General features: G+C 41.1%; 2 pseudogenes; both read right to left on the bottom strand.

Moving 5' to 3' along the window:
- Positions 1 to 512: 512 nt before the first annotated feature.
- On the bottom strand, positions 513 to 630 carry LOC134895589 (5S ribosomal RNA; annotated as a pseudogene).
- Positions 631 to 774: 144 nt separating this feature from the next.
- On the bottom strand, positions 775 to 892 carry LOC134895655 (5S ribosomal RNA; annotated as a pseudogene).
- Positions 893 to 6,000: the final 5,108 nt, after the last annotated feature.

The following is a 6,000-nucleotide window of genomic DNA, read 5'->3' as shown; positions in this document are numbered from 1 at the left end:
TAAACTGCAGAATCTCTGTGAGGGAAACTTTCGTCCTTATACAAGTGAGCCACATAGTATTTACTGGAAAAACTCTGTGTTTTGTTTAGAGACAGTCAGGTACATCTTGTGTATAATAGAAAAGGAGAGAAAAGACAAAAAACCCTTGTTTGGGAGCACTCGTTTGTAATGATTTGTGTAATGTTAATAGAATAAATGATAAGTGAAATAAAACTTAACCTTTAATTGTTTCTTGAATAAAAAAGGAATAAATGTGAAATATTTGTGAGACTCGTGTCTGATGTTTGAAAAAAGGAACTTGTTTAACCTTTTTAGCAAATGAGGTACAAGTTGCCAGGAGAAGGTGAAAATATCAGAAGCAATATATTTGATGAATAACAATGTGTTCTGATGAAATAAGTGTAGCCAGAACAGTCACTGTACATGCCTTGGAATGAAGGTTTCAATAGAAGCGTGATATGGTAGCAAAGTTGAGTGAAACAAATCTTTGGAGAGAGAAAGAAAGAGAAGGGGGCCCACTGCACCTGGTATTCTCAGGGGGTTTCCCATCCTGATACTGACCAGGCCATGCCTGCTTAGCTTCCGAGATCGGACAAGATCGGGCGCATTCAGGGTAGTATGGCCGTGGGCCTATTGTAAGAGATGTAAGGAAAGAGATAAGAGAGAGAATGCACTCCTGTTGTCCGTACAATACGTAAATCAACCATGTATAGTCCGGGAGTGTTTTTCCAGAAGCAGAAGTGGAAGTATAGCAAGCATTGGAGAATTAAAAAGGGCCCACCGCACCTGGTATTCTCAGGAGGTTCTCCTTCCTAGTACTGACCAGGCCATGCCTGCTTAGCTTCCGAGATCGGACAAGATCGGGCGTATTCAGGGTAGTATGGCCGTGGGCCGGTATGAGGAAAGTATGAATAGAAAGGGAGAGTATACTGCTTACTGTACTTCACACTCAACCAAGGCCACTGATGGTCTCAAAATTGGTATTTCCAGACAAGGTATGTCAAGATAATTTGGAGTGTCTGGAATATATATAGGTATAGTGTGGTAGGTGAAGTTTGGCAGGTAATGAGCTCCCATAGAAATATTGAAAGGATAATGTGTGGTGTGTGTGTATATCTTGATACTTAAACTGGGGAAAGGAAAATAATGATAATAATAACTTTTAAGTAAAGAATATAACAGTTAGTAATAGGACAGAGCTAAAAAATAACTCAATTTGAATGACAATTCACACAATAATTGCTGGTCCCCTGAGGGAAAGCCAGATGAATGATCATATGTTGGAAAGGAGCTCAAGGCTGGCTCCCAAATATCAATTATTCTATGATAAATGCCAGAAAATAGAAAAATGCTACCATAAATACACATGTGTGTTGGAATCACAACAAATAGAAAATGTCACCATAAATGCACTTGTGTGTATAAATCACGATTAAATATCTGTAATAAATAAACCTTGGAGGCATAGGCGGTTGTTAGAACAGAATTATGCAGATATTATCTGCTAATAAAACGCTGTTCTAGAACAGAGAGTGTAGTGATAGATTTAGTATCTGTTATCACTACTGATGTATATATAGACAAAAAACCAGTATGCAATCGGTGCTAGGCAGTGAATTTAAATACTAGTGATTCCTGCTGCACATTTAAACCCTGGTGGTCTAGTGTCAGTTACCGCAGCCGCAAGGTATGCGGCGAACGTTGTCCTGGTCTCCTCTGTACACACTCCCGCTGCAGTGATGAGCGCGGCCGCCCGCTTCCGGAATGGGCGTGGCCGCGATGACGTCACTAAGGACGTTCTCTCTACGTACGTTTCACCTGATTGGGCTTGGTCACGAGAGCCTCTCTCTACTGCTCTCTTGTGGCCAGTACTTAAAGGTTGAGATAACCAATGGATTAGTTACTTGGATTTGACTGACGATTGGTTAAACCTATCAGATTTGGAGTGGGATACTCTGTGGAATCCATTTTGGAAAAGGGAAAAGGGAAGGGCAAGGGGAAAGGATGAGAAATGGAATGGAGGAAAGTGTGTAGAATGAAACTGTGAATGAAAGTGGGAGAAAGATGCAGAAATGGAATTGGGAAAAGATGAGAGGTGAATGTGAAATTAGGATATAAATATGGGAATAGGATAAATGAATATATGAAAAAAAAAAATATATATATATATATATATATATAAAAAATAAAATATAAAAATAAAATATAAAAATATAAGTGAATATAAAAATGATAATGATGATGGTGATAGATAGAAAAATAAAAAAATTGTTAAATATGGGATTATGTAAATTTTGAAAGAATTGATGTGAAAATAAAATGGAATCAAATTAACATGAAATATATTGATGCTGAATATGAATGAATATAAATATGGTGTCATATGTTGAAATGAAAGGAAGTGAGTGAGGGAGTGCTGTACAGAAATGGAAGGGAATAGAGCTGGTAGGGGAAGGAATTGTGACTTGAATGTGAGGATTGAAGTGCGGAAAAGGGCGGGGGTTGTAAATTGGAAGGTGTGGGGGATGACATGATGGATGTGAGTGTGTGGATGGGAGAGTCTGGGAGTGTTGTGTTAGGTGTGGTCTGCAAAGAGAATATTGAGTGTGGGGGGAAAAAAGGGAAGAGAGTGGAAATTTTAGGGTCTGGAGGGCCATGGAGGCGGGTATAGGAAGAGGTTCAGGTTATGGGCTGTGAGAAAAGTGAAAGAAGAAGGTGCATGAAGTGTAGTGAAGACTGGGATGAAAGGAGGGGGGGTGGGAAGAGGGGGGGGAGAAAGGGAAATGTGGGAATGAAAGGAAAAAAGAGAAAGAGAAATGAAAAGGGAGAGAGGGGAAGGAGGTGGATGGGTGATTGAAATGCGAAGTGGAGTAGTGAAATAGGAAAAGAGGATAGAGGGAGAGAGGGGAAAGAGAGGATGAGTGGTGAAAAAGAAAAAGAAAAAGAGGGAAGGGGAAGAGAAGAATGAGGAGGAGAAGGAAAGGAAGAGGGAGAAGGGCGGTGGAGAGAGGAAAAAAAGGGGGAAAAAAGGAGAAAGTGAGGGTTGGGGTGATGGTGTGGGACAAGGGGGGAATGGACAGGATTGGGGTGGGAAGGGAACAGGATGAATGGATATTGGAGTTATGTGGGTAGAAAGATGCTGTAGTTGATGTATTCATTTAGACCTTTGGGCATTAGAGTGTCCATCTTGAAGATCCATTCAGATTCCTTTTTCTGGAGTGCCATGCTGTAATCTCCGCCTCTTAATCCCATTTTTACATGTTCCAGACCTGAGAAATGAAGATCTTCTGTTCGACTGTCATGGAAACGTAAGAAATGTCTGGCGACTGTGGTGAGCTTCTTGAATTGGGCTAAGTCTGATTTGGCATTTCTAACCGTACTGATATGTTCAAGTGCCCTGACTTTGAACATGCGAGAAGTCATGCCCACGTACCTTAAGTTACAGGTACAAGAGATGCAATAGATCACATTCTCTGTCCTACAGTTGAAAAAGTCATGCACTGTGATCTGCTGGTTAAATCTGTCCATGATTGTCGTAAGGTTAGAGATGTGTGGGCACAGTTTGCATTTACCGCAAGGATAGCTACCTTTGAGAGGTCTTGGCTTTGAGGGCTGTGAAAAGTAGCTTCTTACCAGTTTATCTTTTAAATTGGGTGCCCTTCTCCAGCTCATGTTGATGTTCTGGCCAATTTGGTCCGATATGTCCTCATCCATTTTTAAAACGTGCCAATGGGTTTGCAGGATTTTTCTTGCATCTTTCCAATTCTTACAGAAGTCACCGATAAAGCGAAGGGTGTTTTTATCTTCCTTAATTTTTGTAGTAGGAAAAACCAGAGAATCCCGTTCTACATTCTGTACTTCGGATTTGGCCCTTTTAATAATTCTGTTGCTGTATCCTCGTTCTTTCAATCTTGCAGCCAGCTCAACGCTTTTAGTTTGAAAGGTGGAGTCTTCAGTACAATTCCTTTTTAATCTAAGGAATTCTCCTTTGGGAATATTTCTGATGGTTGATGGAAAATGGCTACTAGTTGAATGAAGTAAGCTGTTGGTTGAGGTCTCTTTCCTGAAGATTTCAGTGGCTACTGTGTTGGTCTCATCTCGATATATCCTGAGATCAAGGAATGGAATGGAAGATTTACTGCTAGTATATGTAAATTTCATATTGATCTGATTGGTATTAAGAGAAAGGATGTATTGGTCCAGTTCGTTTTGGGTACCATCCCAGATCATGAAAATGTCGTCGTTGTAACGTATCCAGATCAGAATGTGGTTAGTGTATTCCTCTTGATCATCGTTGAATACCATTTCCCGTTCCCACCAGCCCAAAAAGAGGTTCGCATATGTGGGGGCACTTGCCGCCCCCATAGCGGTGCCCCTGGTCTGTACATAGAAATGATTGTTGAAAAGAAAGTAGTTGTGGTTCAACACAAAGTGGAGTAATTCCAAAAGGAAATCCTGAAAGTCACCAGTATCACCCATGGACAGAAAATATTTGACTGCATTAATGCCCAGATCGTGTTCAATGGATGTGTATAAAGATTCAACATCTAATCCAACCATGATATGGGAGTCTTCCAAGCGTATACCTTGAATTTTCTTCAGGACATCAGTCGTATCCTTGACATATGAAGGGAGGGTGAGGACATGTTGTCGCAAGTGAACATCAAGGAAGCAGCTGGCTTTTTCTAGAAGGCCCCCATTCCCTGATATAATGGGTCGTCCTGGTGGATTGTCCACATTTTTGTGGACTTTTGGTAACAAATAAAGTGTCGGCGTCCTTGGGTGCGGGGTGTTCAGATAATCCCATTCTGTTTTTGTGATGGTGCCTTGTTGAAGGTATTTGTTAATGATCCGAGAATAAAGGTTTGAGAAGTTCTGTGTGGGATCAAATAGGGTTGTCTTGTAGCAGGAGGTGTCTTTTAATTGTCTATTGGCCTCTTTGAGATATAGTGTAGTAGGCCATATCACGATATTTCCTCCTTTATCTGACATTTTGATCTGGATGTCGTCCCATTTTTGCATCTCTTTTATAGCTGCTTTCTGTTGTCTGGATAGGTTGTCAATTGATCTAAAGGATTTCTGGCGCCGGTAAAGTTTGTCAAAGTCACGTGATACCAGATCCAAGAACACCTTTATCTCAGGACTTTGGTTATCCTGGGGATAAAAGGTTGACTTGTTTTTACAGATTGGGCAAGTGGAAGTAGGAGGTTGATCATCCGATAGTTCCTCCAGAATGGCTAGAGCATCTTGTTCTTGCTGTGACCAGTTAGCTGGGTCACTAATTGACGGGGAAATGGACTTGTCTTTTTTGGAAAAGTGTTTTTTGAGTAGGAGTTTACGACCGAAATGTCGAAGATTTATTTCCCATTTGAAACGGTCAAAATGATTAGTCGGTGAGAAAGAGAGACCTTTCTCAAGGACACTGGTTTGATCCTGGGTGAGAACATGTGTGGACAGGTTGATTATCCTTAGTTTGGTGAGGCCCTCATTGATTACTTCTGTTTCCTGGAAGGGTATCGTCTTTGCTGTGGTGACCGCCATCTTTGTCTTGATGTTCTTCCTTCCCCCCCCGCCTGGTTTTTGTTTTGCAGGGTATCCACGGGTCTTGCCCCTGCCTGCCTCTAAAAAAGAGGTGGATGTGGAAGCGGAGTGGTAACTGGGATCCCTCCTGCGATCGAAGAGATCTCTCGAATCAGAGTTTGAATCCGGATGGTCTTCTGTATCTGATAGTTCGACTTCAGAGGATGATGGTGTATAATCCCGCCTGGTCGTGTCCCTTCTGTGAGTTTGTTGGGTCCATTTAAAAATGTGTCCAGAAGTAAAGTCGCGTTTATCCCTTGCGAACTTGGATTTTTTCCTTTCAATAATATTATCCTCGTATGACTCAAGATCTTTTTTCATTTTACAGAAAAAATCTTGAAAGGAGGAATTGCCTTCCCATTGTTCCAATTTTAGACCCAGGGTATCAATTTCTTTAGTGCATTCTTCCATAATTAGGTG

The sequence above is a fragment of the Pseudophryne corroboree genome, chromosome 3 (assembly GCF_028390025.1).
Source record: "Pseudophryne corroboree isolate aPseCor3 chromosome 3, aPseCor3.hap2, whole genome shotgun sequence".
Classification (NCBI taxonomy): domain Eukaryota; kingdom Metazoa; phylum Chordata; class Amphibia; order Anura; family Myobatrachidae; genus Pseudophryne; species Pseudophryne corroboree.
Note: the sequence above shows the minus strand (reverse complement) of the source record. Positions and strands in the feature narration are given on the sequence as shown.